Genomic DNA, 16397 nt, shown 5'->3' on the forward strand with positions numbered 1-16397 from the left:
TCCATTACCTTTTATTCTCCTTACAACCCCCTCCCCTCCAGCAGTTACCACATGGTTGTCCATGTCCATGAGTCCTTTTTCCTTTTTGTTCAATCCCTCCACCCACTAAACTCGCTCCCCCAACAGCTGTCATCTGCTCTCCATCTATGAGTCTGTCTCTGTTTTGCTTGTTAGTTCAGTTTGTTCATTAGATTCCACTTATGAGTGAAATCATATGGTGTTTGTCTTTCTCTGACTGGCTTATTTCACTTAGCATAATGTTCTCCAGGCCCTTCCATACTGTCTCAAAGGGTAAAATTTTTTCTTTTTTTATTGCCAAGTAGTATTCCATTGTGTAAATGTCCCATAGTTGTTTTATCCACTCATATACTGAAGGACATTTGGGCTGCTTCCATATCTTGGGGGGAGGGATGCTTATGTTCTTTCTAATTAGTGTTTTGTGTTCCTTTGGATATATTCGCAGAAGTGGGATTGGTGGGTCAACAGGCAGCTTCATTTTTAGTTTTTTGAGGTATCTCCATACTGCTTTCCACAGCAGCCCCACCAATCTGCATTCCCACTGACAGTGCAAAAAAGTTCCCCTTTCTCCACATCCTTGCTAGCACTTGTTGCTTGTTGATTTATTGATGATGGCCATTCTGACAGGTGTGAGATGGTATCTGATTGTCATTTAATTTTCATTTCTCTGATGATTAGTGATGTGAGCATCTTTTCATATGTCCATTGGTCATCTGTATGTCCTCTTTGGAGAAGTGTCTGTTCAGGTCTTTTGCCCATTTTTTAATTCGGTTGGGTTTTGGGGGGGGGGGTGGTTTTGGTGTTGAGTTTTATAAGTACTTTATACATTTTGGCTATTAGCCCCCTATCAGATGTATTGGAGAATATGTTCTCCCATTCTGTGGGTTGTCTTTTTATTTTGTTGATGATTTCCCTTGTTGCCCAAAGACTTCTTAGTTTGCTATGGTCCCATTTTTTTCTTTTGTTTCCCTTGCCTGGGGAGATATATCCAATAAAAAAATTGGTACGAGCAATGTCAGAGGTTTTGCTGCCTACATTTTTTTTCCTAGGATTTTTATGGTTTGGGATCTAACATTTAAGCCTTTGATCCTTTTGAATTTATTCTTGTGTATGGTGTAAGAAGGTGGTCTAATTTCATTTTTCTACACGTATCTGTCCAATTTTCCCAACACCATTTATTGAATAAACTATCTTTACCCCATTGTATGTGTTTGCTTCCTCTGTCAAATAGTAATTGACTATAAAGGTGTGGGCTTATTTCTGGGCTCTCTATTCTGTTCCACTGATGTATGTTTCTGTTTTTATGCCGGTGCCAGGATGTTTTGATTACTATGGCCTTATAGTATAGGTTGACATTAGGTAATGTGATTCCTCCAACTTTGTTCTTCTTTCTCAGGATCACTGTTGCTCTCTGGGGCCTTTTGTGGTTGCATATCAATGTTTGAAGTATTTGTTCTAGTTCTGTGAAATACATCATTGGAATCTTGACTGAGTTGCATTGAATCTATAGATTGCTTGGGGTAGTATGGACATTTTAATGATGTTAATTCTTCCTGTCCATGAACACGGTATGTGCTTCTACTTATTTGTATCTTCCTCAATTTCTTTCTTCAGTGTCTTACAATTTCCTGAGTACAGGTCTTTTACATCCTTTGTTAGGTTTATTCCTAGGTATTTTATTCTTTTTGAAGCAGTTATGAATGGGATTGTTTTCTTAATTACCCTTTCTGTTAGTTTAGTATTGGCCTATAAAAATGCAACTGATTTCTGGATATTAATTTTGTATCCTGCTACTTTGCTGAATTCTAACCCAAAAACTCGATTCAGGCATCATCTCCACAAAGTCTTCTTTGCATACTGCATACCCTCCCCCTGGCTCCACTCTCTCTGTCTCTCTCTCTCCCTCTCTCTCTCTTTCTTTCTCTCTCTCTCTCAATAGAGCATGTGTATATATGTGCAGTTATATTGAAATTGTCTGCTTACCCATCTGACTCTCCCACTAAGTTTTCAAAGTGTAAGCCAACCAGGTAGATACCCTCTTAAATATATTTAATAATATAGGACACATATAACAACAGTTGCCACAATTTCTTCACCTCAAACAAAAGTTCTTGTTTCACTGTCTTAGAATCCACTTTTAAAAATAAACTTGGAAAATTTACCAAGTTGGTGAATTTGAAAGTAGCAAAAGGCGAAGCTTTATTAATAAGGAATACCTTAAGAGAGTTGATTCTGGAAGAAGGTGTTTTTAGTGGGGTGCGATTGACATGCAATAAATTGAGCTATTTAAGGTGTACAGTTTGATAAGTTTTTATATATGATACACCTATGTAATCATCACTGCTATCAAGATGGAGAATATTTCTGCCATTCCCCAAAAGTTCTTAATCTTTATAATAGTGATGATTACATGGGTATATCATAATATCAAAATTTATCAAAATATCCTTTCTCTATTGAATTACCTTAGTACCTTTATCAAAAAGCAGTTCTCCATATTGTCTATTTCTGACTCTTTGTTCCACTGATTTGTTTGTCTTTACAACAATAGTTTCTTATTTTCTATAGTTTTGTTATGCCTTAAAATAAGATGTTAACCCTCTAGTTAATTTTTAAATTATTTTGATTATTCGACATCCTTTACATTTCTATATGAATTTTACAATAAGCCCATCAACTTCTACAAAAAGTCATGTGGAGGTTTTATTGAGATCTCATTGAATCTGTGGGTCAATTTGGAGATAATTGACATCTTAACTGTAATGAGTCTTCTCACTCATGAATTCCCCATTTATTGGGGTCTTCTCTAATATCTCTAAGCAATGCTTTGTAATTTTCAGTCATCCATGTGTTGAATATTTTTGTCAGATTTTTCTCAAAGTGTTTTATAATTTTGATGCTGTTGTAGTATTTTAAAATTTCAAATTGTTCTTTGCTAGTATATAGAAACACAACTGATTTTTGCATATTGATCTTGTATTATGCTGCGTTGCTAATCTCATTCATTACTTCCAATAGTTCTTTGGTAAATTCTATCAGATTTTCTATTTAGACAAACATCTTCAAACAAAGACAGCTTTGCTTCTTCCTTTTCAACCTAGATGCACTTACTTCTTTTCTTGCCTTCCTGCCCTGGGCAGGACTTGCAGCACAATGGAAAAGAAGTGGGGTCAGTGGATACCCTTAGCCTTGTTCTTGAATATGGGAGGAAAGCAATTGGCTATCTGTCATTAACTGTAACATCAGCTGCAGCTTTTCCACAGATGCCCTTTATCCAGTTAAGGAACTTTCCTGCTATTCCCAATTTGCTGAGAGTTTTTGTTTGAAATGGAAATTAGATTTTGTCAGATACTTTTTCTATGTCTATCGAAATAAGCATATAATTTTTCTTCTTTTAGTTTATTAATGTGGTAAATTACATTGATTTCTTCTTTATATATCAAACCAAGTTTGCATTCCTAAGATAAACTCCACTTGATCATGGTATATTATCCTTTTATGTGTTGTTAATTAGAATTTTTATATCTATGTTTATGAGGGAAATCGGTTATAGTTTTCTTCAAGTGTCTTTTGTCTAGACTTGATGTAAGAGTAATGCTAGCCTCTTAAAGTTAATTGGGAAGAATTCCCTTCTTTTTAATTTTCTGGAAGAGTTTTTGTAGAATTGGCATTTTTTTCTTCCTTCTGTGTTTGGCAGAAGCCATCGCCGTAGCTGGCCGCTGGGCCTGGAGGTTTTTTACGGGGTGTGATTTAATTACGGTATAAATTTTTTAAATGGCTTTATGTCTCTGTAGGTTACGCATTTCTTCTTGAGCAACCTTTGGTAGTTTGTATCTTTCATGTGATTTATCCATTTCATCAAAGTGGTCATATCTTTTGGCATAAAGTAATTCATAATATTTTCTTATCGCCCTTTTAATGTCTATCAAATCTCTAGTTATGCCGCTTCTATCTTCTCTCTTTTTTACTAATCATTCTGCCTAGAGGTTTATCAATTTTATTTGTTTTTCCAAGAACTAGTTTTTGGTTTATGTTCTCTATTGTTTTCTGGTTTTATTTTACAGATGTGAACTATAATACTTATTATTTCCTCCCTTCCACTTACTCTGGAATTAATTTACTCTTATTTTCCCTCAATTTGATAAGTTGGAAACCGAGGTCATTGACTTGAGAACTTTCTTTGATTCTAATATAGGAATTTCAGTACATGTCCCTCTAAGTACTGCTTTGGCAGCTTCCAGCTGATTTTATGTGTTATATTTTCATTTTCATTTAAAAATATTTTTATTTCCTTTTTGAGTCTTCTCTGATCCCATTATTATTAAAAATGTTTTATTTACTTTCCAAGTATTTGGAGATTTTCCAGAGATCTTTCTACTGTTAATTTTCTGCTGAATTCCATGATTCTAATCCTTGTAAATTTATTGATACTGGTTTAATGGCTCATGGTACAATCTGTTGTTCAAATGTTGGGTGAACATTTGAACAACATGTATATTCTGCTCGTGTTAATTGCTAGTTCTGTAAATGTCAGTTAGGTGGAGTTGGTTGACTGTTTTGTTCACACTTTCTGTATCTTCACTGGTTTTCCTTCTGTTTGCTTCATCGGTTATTGAAAGAGGTACGTTGGGCTCTCTGACTGTCATTGTGGATTTCTCTACTTCTCCCATCAGGTCTGTCAGTTTTTGCTTCATGTATTTTGAAGCTTTATAATTCGGTTTGTAAACACTTAGGATTATTGTGTCCTCTTGATGAATGGGCCCATGTATCATTTTAAAACGATCTTTGCTTTAAAATTTATTTTGTCTGATAATCGTATAGCCACTCCAGTGTTCTTTTGATTAGTGTTAATATGGCATATCTTTTTCTATTCCATTACTTTTAATCTATTTAAAAGATACAATAATAACTATCTCTAAGTTGTCAAAAATTTAAATGAGATAAACTACTTATAAAAGAGCATAAAACAGTAAATATTCACTGTATGTTAATTACTATGACTATTTGCTATTTTTCCTCAGTATATTCAAAGCAATGAGAATATTCCCTATCATATCAGAATATTTTTATTACCTGGCTATAGTTATATTTCCTATTTTTAGATGTAAACAAAAAATATAATAAAAATACATGAAAGCCAAAAATTCCAATTGAGAACATTTTCCAGGTTTTAACCTAATTAAGGCAGCATGGGATGGTAGTTCAGAGTTCCAATTCTGAAACCCAAATGCCTGTATGGATCTGTCCTATGCTCTCTGGCCACATGACCTCGGGGACGTTACTTCCTGCATTTTGGTTTCCTTATCAGTCAAAGATGGGCAGTAATATCCTTAGGTCCCTGTGGCTGTTGAGAAGAGCCAATGCATCCATACAGTAATATTTGTGAAGTGCTCAGAATGGTTCCTGACCCATATATATATGATAAAGCAACAAATATATATATATATTATATATATATTTGATAAAGCAACAAATTCTACTTCCAGGAATTGCCCTAATGAAGTATGAAATATCCATATTCAGAAGGCCTAAACCGAAACCTATAAAGCTGCCGTTTTATTAGATGCCCCAGATGACTCTGACACAAATTATCAGTGACTGATGCTTCGAAATGCAATATAATTCTAAGACTTAGTTGAAATATGACTAACATGGCACAATAAATGGTGCCATTTGGTAATGGGAGTGTCGCCTTGTGTAATGAAGCCCTATAACTGGGTGCCCAGCCTACTATGAAGAGGGATGTCAAGTCTAAAGCTGAGGTCCCATGTGAACTTGAGTCCAGTCCCCTTGTGATAGGCCCAGGTGCATTCAGAACACAAGGGAGGCAAAAAGAAGTAGGAAATTCCATTTAAAAAATTTTTTCTATAATGTTTGGGTTTATGTCATTATAACTTTAGAGTCAGATTTTTGAAATTTGTTTTATCGTTTAGACTCATCTTGTCCTCCAGATGGCGCCAGTTACCTATTTTATGTACTCTAGTCATAGGGCGCTCTGATACTCTCTTTAGAAGCCAGGCACCAAGTCCTGTTACGCTTTGAAAGGCTTCCACGGTACATGAACATTTTTCATGAGAGCAAGAATATTCCCCTTTCCTTTCCCAGGAATATGTTTACTAATACTAAGAAAGATAACCCAGAGCTTACAAATTACACGGTTGATAAAATCGTGGAACCAACCTGGAGCAGTCAGTCCAGACCACTGCCTTCAGGCAGGATCACACAGGTACTAACAGCCATCTCAGGAATGAGAGTGACTACAAAGAACCAGAAAAGCTCTGTTTTTTGTTTAATGACTCCCAGACACCAGTACATTCACGGGGAGCTGCTTTACCTCCTACCCAAGGGAAGCAGGATGTCCTCTGGCGGCTGTCAGAGAGCCAAAGAGCCCCAGGGCCTGCCCTCCACCCAGCCAGCTTTTGCCTCCCTCCTTCTCACTTATAGGCCATGGGTATTCCTAAAGAGTGAATGCCCAGCAACATTAGGTGGTGGGAGGGGGGAATCACGAGAGGCCCTGTCCTGTGCATCTCTGTTTATTTGTTTATTAATAAATTTGTTAGCAATATTTATTTATTAACAAATTAATCCAGAATTTAATTTTTTGGTGTTTAAAAAAAATTTTTTTGAGACCCAGAATTAAATTAAAGCCATCATCTCCAGAGAGTGAGATCCAAATCTTATTTAAATATTTAATTCCGGTTCTGGTCAAGAGCTCAGTTGGTTAGAGCATCATCTCAATATGCCAATATTGCGAGTTCAGTCCCCGGTCAGGGCACATTCAAGAATCAACCAATAAATGCATAAATAAGTGGAACAACAAATTGATCTCTCTCTCTCAAAAATCAATAAATAACATTTTTAAATAAATAAATAAGTGTTATTCCAGGAGGAATATTCAATATCCATCTTCCAGGAGGGAGTTCTTTTTGGCTACTCTGATTCCCAGATGCAAAAGCATAATCCCGCTTGCTTTGGGGTTTTCCTCATAAAACATGTGGAACACCTGGCTCTCATTTTCTGAGCAGTACCCCTCACTAGCTCTGAAGGCTAATCTTAAGTGTTCCATACTCTTCCACTAGCTGTACTACCAACCCCGGCCCTTTGCGCTTTTTGTCATTCCTGACGCCCAAACCCACTCCTTGGCTCCTCATCTCATTTTTAAGTTCCAAAGACCAGACTAGAATCCAAATGAAAAGTAATCACTCTAACTACCAAGGATAATTATATTTACAAGTTAAATTCTGTTTCAGCAAATACAATTACAACATCCAATCTGATCTCCTGAGGAATTTTTTGCATGTCTCAACAACTAGCTCATGTTAACAGCGTTTTACTGATAGAGAAAAATGTTTTCGGCAGAGAAGAAAGTCATATGTAATAAATGTGTTCACTAGTTGCTATGCATTTTGAGGTCAAACTACATAATTAAGGTATTGTTCTGGTTAACTATGCATATAATTATTGATTTATAATATGTCTAAAATGAACCTCAGTCTATGTCACAGTGAGACTAATAAGATAACATTAATTTTTTAAAATGTGCAAATTATAACTCTGATTTCTGATACTGTGTAACTACTAGAAGTAAAAATTTCCTCATATTTAGCATCAAATAAGAGAAGACTTAATAGAGGATTCAAGAAATGGAGATTCATTTTTCTCACAAAACAGGGAGCCCTCGGGTGGGAAGTTGTTGGCCTTGGCCCAGCTAGTGTGCGATGGTGCCATCGATGACCAAGTTTTCTCCGTGTTTTCACTCTGTCAGTTTGAGAGTGGTGGCCTCTGTCTTCATAGTTTTTGTTTCATGATTACAAGATGGCTGCTAAAGCTCCAAACTTCACACCCGTGTTTAAGATAGGAAGAAAGGGAGGAAAGGAAAGGGGAGCAATGCTGGGTGCTAGCTCTGCTCCAGAACAAAGGGCTTCCTCAAGGTGGCTCAGTGTCTTCAAGGCTAGAAAATGAATCTGCTAGCAAATTTAAAGTGAGCTCTGTTAATATAATTTATCCATGCATTCATCTTTTCATTGTTGATTCAATAGGTAGTTTACAATATCCCTTGCCACACTTCAAAATGCATCAATTGATAAAGGAGGTTACATGTATACCTCAATTTGTATTTTATATTTTTATGTTTCACACTTGCAAAAATATCTGGCTTATTAGAAGCAGATGAAAGACGGACAATGAAGAGTACAGAAATTCTAGGCATTTGCATTTTGATTGGGCACCAGATATTCTGGGAAGCCTAGGACAGGGACTTTTAACATTTTCTGTGAAACCAGCAGATCTCAAAAGGGTCCCAATAGGGGGTCCTCCTTCAAGTAATCTCTTCCCAGTCATAAAATAACATAGAGGAATTGTGGGATGATTAGGCTTATTCTGTACTTCAGAATTTGTAGTCTGAAATTTTATTAAAGTCTGAATTTTATTAAGAAGCTTGGGAAATTTAACTTCAAATGGATAGTCTTCCAAATTCTATTTGTCTCCCAATTAAAAAATTTGAATTTCTGCACTCATGATTTTATCAAAATCTGTTCAGTTTGTTCAAAAGTCAAGTCATGAGAACAACATTTCTATGGAGTAAGGATGTCTGTTCTTACTTGCAGATGGTGACCCTATTGTATCCGCCCTAACGTCTACAAGGATGTGATGGTCGATTTGTTGTTCACAGAAAAGGGACCAAATAGTGTCTCAGCTTTTGCTGTGTAACAAACTACCTTAGAACTCTGAGGCTCAAACCAACAGCCATTTATTTAGCTCACAAGTCTTCATATCAATGGTTTGGGGTGGGCTTAGTTTCTCAGCTCTTCTGACAGCAGTGGGACTCACCCATCTGTATCTGCCACCGACACCCAAGTTTCTGTAGTTCACGTCCAGCTCAGTTGCGGTCTGTCTGGTCTAGAGGGCTCCACCTGGGATAGCTTCCTTTGTTCTTTTCAGTCTTTCATTCTTTAGCTGGCCTGCACAGGCTTTTTATCTGGCAGTGGGACAGGTTTCCAGGGAGAGAGTGGGAGAGTTCAAGGTCTTTTGAGGCCTGAGTTTAGAACTGACACACACTTCTGACCAATTCTAGGAGCCAAAGCAGGGCACGAGTTCAGCCCCGATTTGAGGGGAGGATCGGTTGACTTCAGCTTTTAATGGCAAGGGCTGTGAACCATAGTTAGAGAGGACGTGCAGACAGGGGGGAGAGAAGAACCGTGCTCCCTTTTATAGTGTTCTAGAAAGGGTAAGAAAACCCATGCAAATATCTACCTACTACTACAGAAATGTTTTCATTCCTATGCCACGAAATTTAGTAGGTAATAGGGACAGTAATCAGGAGATACTCTAATACTTATACCAATATGTCACGTGCAGTAGGAAAAGATAGGCCTGTGCTAGGTAAATGGAAGCAACATGCGCCAAGTTTTTATGCCAAGTGCAAGTTCTCTGTTTATTTAGTAAAAAGTAAGCATTTCCATGTCATAATATAAATACATTTATTCTTAAAAACTTAATCAGAATAACCAGATCTGGAGATTTACCTTCCCTTTATATTCCATAAAGACTTGAATTTGTCTATGTTCATCATTGCTTTGTTGCTTGCACTTGAACAGTGTCTGAAATATAGTAGATACTAATGAATATTTGATTGCTGATTTCAAGTCCCTTGGTTAATGTGATGGGACAGAAGGCCATAGGGAGGCAGGTAACGGTGCTTTCATGGTGGGGACGAAATCCTTCTGGGTGTTCTCATTGGTGTGCACAGGTATCTCCGCCCTCTGGTGTTACTTATCTAATCTTTTCTGTTGTTATTTAATAAGAGGAAGCGTAGCAGAATGGATGTTGCCCACCTGGTACAGTGATTACCATTCCCAGCTGTGATTGCGAGTAGAATATTGCCCCTACCTTTTTGGAGTTTGAATCAATGTGTTTGCAAATGAAAGAGAATGTGGCCGTCATAGCAGACAACAACCAGAAGAGCAAAGCTTCCATTTTCATTGTTCAGGGACTAAGGGTCTAGGTTTTGCTTTCCCCCAGTGATGACCAATGGTAGTGACTTTGGAGGGGGAGAGAGGGAGTTGCGCACAGTCAGCCAGGAACCAGTGAAGAACAGTGGCACCATTTGCTCATTATCTTGAGTATTTATTCATTAATTTACTCAGTCATGTGCTGTGATGGTTAATTTCATGTGTCGACTTGACTCAATCACAGGGTGCCCAGATATTTGGTCAAACATTCCGGACATTTCTGTGAGGGCGTTTTTGGATGAGATTAACGTGTAAATCGGTAGACTGAGGAAACCAAATTGCCCTCTTTAATGTGGTTGGGCCCTTACCCAATCAGTTGAAGGGCTGAATAGCTCGAGAAAGGCTGACTCTGCCTTGAGTGAGAAAATTATTCCTGCCTTTGGACTTGAACTGAAACATCGGTTCTTCCTGGGTCTTGAGCCCGCTGGCCTTCCAACCGGAACTACACGATCCGCTCTCCTGGGTCTCCAGCTTGCTGATATGCCCTGCAGATCTTGGGCCATGCCAGGCTCTGCAATCAGGTGAGCTAATTCCTTGCAATAAATCTCTGTCTACATATACATCCTCTCAGTTCTGTTTCTCTGCAGAGCCCCACTACATGTGCATATTCAATCATTCAACAAATACACGGTATATTGAGTTAAATTCTGGGCATAGTGATAAACCTTGCACTCATTTAAAAGGAGAATATAAATGAATAAATGGAAATGGTATCGTGGGTGAAGTTCAAGCTGGATTGGGTGTTACAGGAACCCTTCACTGAGACTCAGGGGCTCAGAGGAAGCTCCCCAGAGGCAGTGACATCTAAGCTGAGCCCTGAAGAATAAGTGGAGTTAGCCAGACAATGAGGAAAATTGTGGAAAAGTTCACGGGTAGAGGGAGCAGTTTGCCTTGAGACCTACATGAGACAGGTGACAGGACACAACACCTGAAAAGTCCTCCAACTAGTTCATTGTAACTGTTCTGTGGAGTTGAGGGGCAAAGGGTGAGAAAAATGAGGTGAACAAGAGGCCGGAGCCAGATTATACCTGAGACAGAGGCCCAGGTGGGAAGTGAGGGTGAACTGACAAGGGCGGAGCAGAGAGAAGACAGGAGAGAAAAGTGGGCCCACGGGTTGCACCGGAGGCTGAGTTGACAAGAGCTGGTGATGAATTAGGCTCAAGGAGAGACGGGTCAGGGTGTCCTGTTGGCCTTTGGGGTAGTGGGGCCATTTACTGAGATGGGGGATTAAGAAATTTGGAATGGGAGGGGATATTACCAAACATACCCACGGGCTGTCTGATATTTTTTTGACTTTCAGGGTCAAACTTAATATCCATCAGATCTCAAGTGGCTTAACATCCATTTTAACCAGATCTCAAATGGTAAAACCTGGGTTCTGGAGTGAGCTAGACTCAGTTCAAACCTGTCCACCACCTGTGGGCCATGAGGTGTGAGCCTGGGAAAATTACTTAACCTCTCTGGGCTTCACCTTCCTCATCATAAAGCGGAGAAATAATAGTGCATATTTCACAAAGCTGCTGGAGTTAAATAATAAAATGTATATAGACTGCCTCACACAGTGTTGAGTACAATAAGTGCTAGCTAGCTACAGTAGTTGTGTCTGAAAATGGTAGAAAGTGAAAGCAAGAGCATGAGCCCCAAAGGCTGTTCAGAAAATGTGGGAGAAGACCACAGGCTGGGCGCTCGGGAAAGAAGAGAAAGCATGGGGTGTGAGGAAATGTAGCGAACCCAGGCCCCTGGAATTTGTCTTAATCTCTATTGAGACCCTTGTCCCAGGGAGAGGCTGACCACAGGGTGTGCTTCCTCCCCACCCCCGAAACACGTCCTGAGCTGCTTTGTCCTGTCCCTTGTTGCTCCTCCGTATCTGACTTTTATCTGTTTCCCAAATTTCCAGTACCACATTAGATGATAATATCCTGGAAAGTATCTTAAAAACTAACTTCCTTCAACAAGAAAGATGAGGGTTCCATAGCTCTGCTCTGAGGTGTCTGGCTCTGGAGCCAACCCCCCTGGACTCATGTCTCAGCACCACCAAACCTCTCTGGGCCCTGGCTCCCTACTCTGAGGTGAAATTAGACTAGCAACCACCTCAGAGGGGGTTTGTGAGGATTAAATGAATCAATATGTTTAAGCTGGATGGAACAACTGCTGGTCCAAGTAAACCTTCAGTAAATATTAGCCATTGTTACAGGGTCAGAGGAAAAGCTAGGAAGCCAGGCCCGGGCCTCCTCAGTCCCTTAGGCCCTGAACAGAAGCAATGTCCAAGTCAGTGGGTAACTACATACGGCCAGTCACTCTGGGTACCCCACGCTGGGGTGGGAGGAGATAACAATAGCAGTATTTTCAGTTTGGGACCATTATTTTATTTAAGTTCTTAATTCATGGGCTATGTATTTTTCCCAACGGAGAGATGAGGTAACTGAGGCTCAGGAGTTAAGGAACTCTATTGAGATTAGACATCAAAACCCCATAAAGGTCTTAATATTTTATCCTGCTGGAAAAAAAGCTACAAGTGGATCAGAGATAAGTTGAAATACAGTTCGGGAGCCCATGAAAGGCCAGAATCCACAAGTGGCGTGCTCTAGAAAACGATGGGATTCACAAGAGTCAGAAACCATGATTTTGGTGTCCTAGGAGAAGTCTCATGGAGAGTCTTCTACACGAATGACAGCTGTGTCTCCAGGGGCCGGCCCTGCTCCAGCCTCCCCGGCCTCCCCAGCCTCCTGAGCTGGGGCAGGGAGCTCACATCTGCTGGTGTCCTCCCCTTCCAGCACCGTTGATCTGGCAGGCTGCCAACCGAACAGCGAGTGTTTTTGAGGAGGCCTGATTTTAATAAATTTCTATTTCCTGTAGAAAACCGGTTTTTTTCACTGGCTTTGTAACTCAACCATTCTTGATCACATCAGGACTAAACCTGGCAGCCAGCTTGGCAGCTTGTGTGCAAATTGTATACAATGGCAGATTGTTTGGCCTTTATTGCAATCCAGAGCAACTTAAGGAAGAGGGAGGGAGGAAGAGAAAAGAAAGAAAGAAGTGACAGAAAAGAAATAAATCCAAACCTCATACATAATTACATAATACTGTAAAGTCTCAATTCTCTTCAAGGAAAATACAGAATCAGTCTCTCCCTCTCCCCACCCCACCCCCTCTCTCTCATACACTCGCACACACATATCAACTATAAAACAGACAAATGATGAATTTCAAGTTGAAGGCTTTTCCCCCCTGTCTTTTTCTTCTTTACCAACTCATCTCACACTCAAGGAGAGTAGGGGGAGTGCACATGGAGGCCTAAGGGGAAATAGTATGTTTAAGGAATCTTAGAAACAAAAAAGAGAAACGTGGGCTGAGAGGACAAATGAGAGGATAAAAAAAAACCGAATGAGTATCATGTATCAGCATATTAAAATGATCAGGTTGAGGGAGAGTTTGAAGTTAGAAATTATGTGAATTCCGTGATCAGAAAGTGTCCTATTTTATTCCTAATTTCCCATAAAAAGTGTTACATGATGAGTTACGTTTTGGGCCTCGCTTTGCCAGCTTCGTCAAATATCTCTGCCCATTTCTACACCCTTGTTGGGTCACAAACACATGTATCCATGTACCTGGGAGTTTTTCTTAGAGTCCCCGCCCCCAAGTGCTAGACTGGGCAGCCCTCCTCCTCTCCCATGTACCATAGCTGACTAGACCCATGTTCTACTCTCAGGGCCTTCTTCGGAGCTAACTGGATAAGCTAGTTTTATGGGTATTACTATGCCCACAACATGTTTGAATTATTCTGAGAGAAAAGGTGTAGTCATCGTACTAGAAATTCTAGGCACCTGGGCAGGTCTGTTGGGGAGATGTTTTCTGGGTGAGCAGTCCTTGTGTGTCCTGTCAGTCATACCACAGGGACACCTATAATTCATTTCCAGTGGGACTGACCTTGCTGGGCGTAGATCAATACCAAGGGCAAGGGCAGAAGTTTATTGGCAGCCAGGGCATGCTTCAAATGTGATACAGGACTTAGGTCAGTTGTTTGCATAAATCAGAATGTACTGAATGAAACGATGTAGGATTCTAACGAGGGTAGGTTTTGAAGTCACCATGGATTCCAGTGTAGAAAGAAAGCTAAGCAAGCAAAGAAAAGGACACAGTAAATGAAACCCAGAGTAGGTTTGGATATGTGGTAAGGTAGGGAGTTAGGTGGAGAACGGGGTTTGGATAAGAGAATGGAATAGAAATCTTATTATTTCAACTGAATGATTTCCTATTGAACACCATTATTTCCTTGGATTGTGTTGGATTCAAAACCACAGGCCATGATGCTTGTCATCAGTGTCTTAGCCCCTTCTGTGGAGGAGGCGGGGGTTGTGACCACAGTGCATGTACACAAAGTGACTAGAAACAGGTTCTTCACTGAGGAAGGGGGAGGAAAGGAAATACAAGAATCATCTCAAGTTTTTTCAAAAACATATCCTAGATTTCAGGGGTCAGACTCTCTGAGAGGGTGGAGATGAAAATGAGCTTGCCTGGTGTGAAAAGCTTCCCAGCACATTCAGCTAGCTGTGTGGCCTTGATTAATAGCCATTGAATTCACCCAGCACTTCCCAGCGGTCCCTCATCATAAGAATCACCTGAGTTGCCTATTAAACCAGATTCCCTGGCTCCACCCACCTCCAGCATTGCTGGTTCAGCAGGTCTGCCATAGGGTACAGAAATGTGTATTTATAACAATTGCTCCAAGTACTTCATATAGTGGGTACATTTGAAGACTACTAAATTAGATAATGCTCATTTATTCAGGAAATATTCATTGAGCACCTTCTATCCTGCTGAATGCTGGGAAAACAGAGGAAACCCGTCCTTCTGACCCACAGGTGCCCACAGAGAATGCAAGTACCTGGTCGGTGCAGTGAAGGGTTGGGTGAGGGTTGCTGACCAGAGACGAAGGGAGTTTTTAATGGGGACTGCGGTCCAGGGAGGTTTGTTGAAAGGGGTGGGAGTGGAAGTGGGGTGTGAAGGATCTGCCGCTGTGGAAAGGAAGGAGAGGCCGTGTGGACAGGAGGTGGGGACGAGCGCAGCATGCTCTGAAACACTGAGAAGGGGGAACTGGGCCTGGAAGACTGAACGGGCATCTCTGTTTGGGACAGGCAGACATCACTGCGGACGGCAGAGCTGCAGAGAGGTCGAAGCGGGGGCACTAGGACCGCACTGCCCTCTGCGGTGTAACTAGGGTGTGTTATTTAACCCGCTGGTACCTGGGTGTCTCATTGGCAAAATAGAAACAGTAATGGCCTTCCTAGGTTGTTGTGAGCTTTTTAGTAAGTGTACTACCTAGTGCGTCATCCAAGTCCTCCTAAGTGTTAGTGACTCTATTACATTTATAGTGTTCGCTGCTTACTTTCATTTCATCCTCACAACATGGAGAGGTGGGTGTTATTATTAATCCCTTTTTACAAAAGAGAAAATTGAAGCTAAAAGATGCCGAGAAATCCAAACAAGCTAATCAGCTTTAACTGGAACCCATATCTCTTAACACCATATAATCTACTCATTTTTTAATGGCAAAATGAATTATTCGGATTACATGCGAGTCCTCGAGTCCCACTTCAAGAAAGTTAGACTTAATTCTGCCCCTATCAGGAAGCACTTAAGCAGAAGATAGATATGTTGGAATTAGTGTTATGGAAAGCTTAATTCTGGATTAGATGGAAAATAGACATCAGTGAGGGCCTGGACAGAGAGAGCGCTGAGCTAACTACAGTACTCTGGGGAAAAACAGAGCCCCAGCACAATGGAGTCAGTGAGTGGAGGATGCACAGGGAGACGGAAACTGAAAAGGAAATCCACCCTAACGAGCGATGATAATTGATATACAAAATGCTCGAAAGGGGACAGTCCAACATTCAAAATTACAGCTGCTCTTTTCGCTTCTAATTGCTAGGTTCAAAAGCTTGTTCATTTTGCATGCTTGAGCATTCTTTCTACAACTTTGCACAAAGCTCTATATTTACTAAGCTCTGTAGTCATTATTATTTATTGTTTCTCACATGAAGGGTCCAAGGTCTCTGCACTTAACGCTAGAAATGGAATTGTAATGCCCTAGGGACCTGACTGTGGCAGGGGGTAAGGGGAGATTTTCAGCATCCTAAACATAAATATCTTCCAAGCAAAAGCATTGATTGGGAAGCCTGGATGGATAAAGTTAACTGCTGCAATCTTAAAAATGTCTGGCTCACATCCTGGGTAAAAAGGAGGAGAAGCTTTATGGAGCCTATTAATGTCAATATATAATGACATGAAGCAGCATTATACTAATCTCCTCCCCAATCCCATCTATTCTGTTATCTACTGCTCCTTAGTGTGGCTCAGTGTTCAGGAAGG

This window comes from Desmodus rotundus, chromosome 3 (genome assembly GCF_022682495.2).
Source record: "Desmodus rotundus isolate HL8 chromosome 3, HLdesRot8A.1, whole genome shotgun sequence".
Taxonomy (NCBI): Eukaryota; Metazoa; Chordata; class Mammalia; order Chiroptera; family Phyllostomidae; genus Desmodus; species Desmodus rotundus.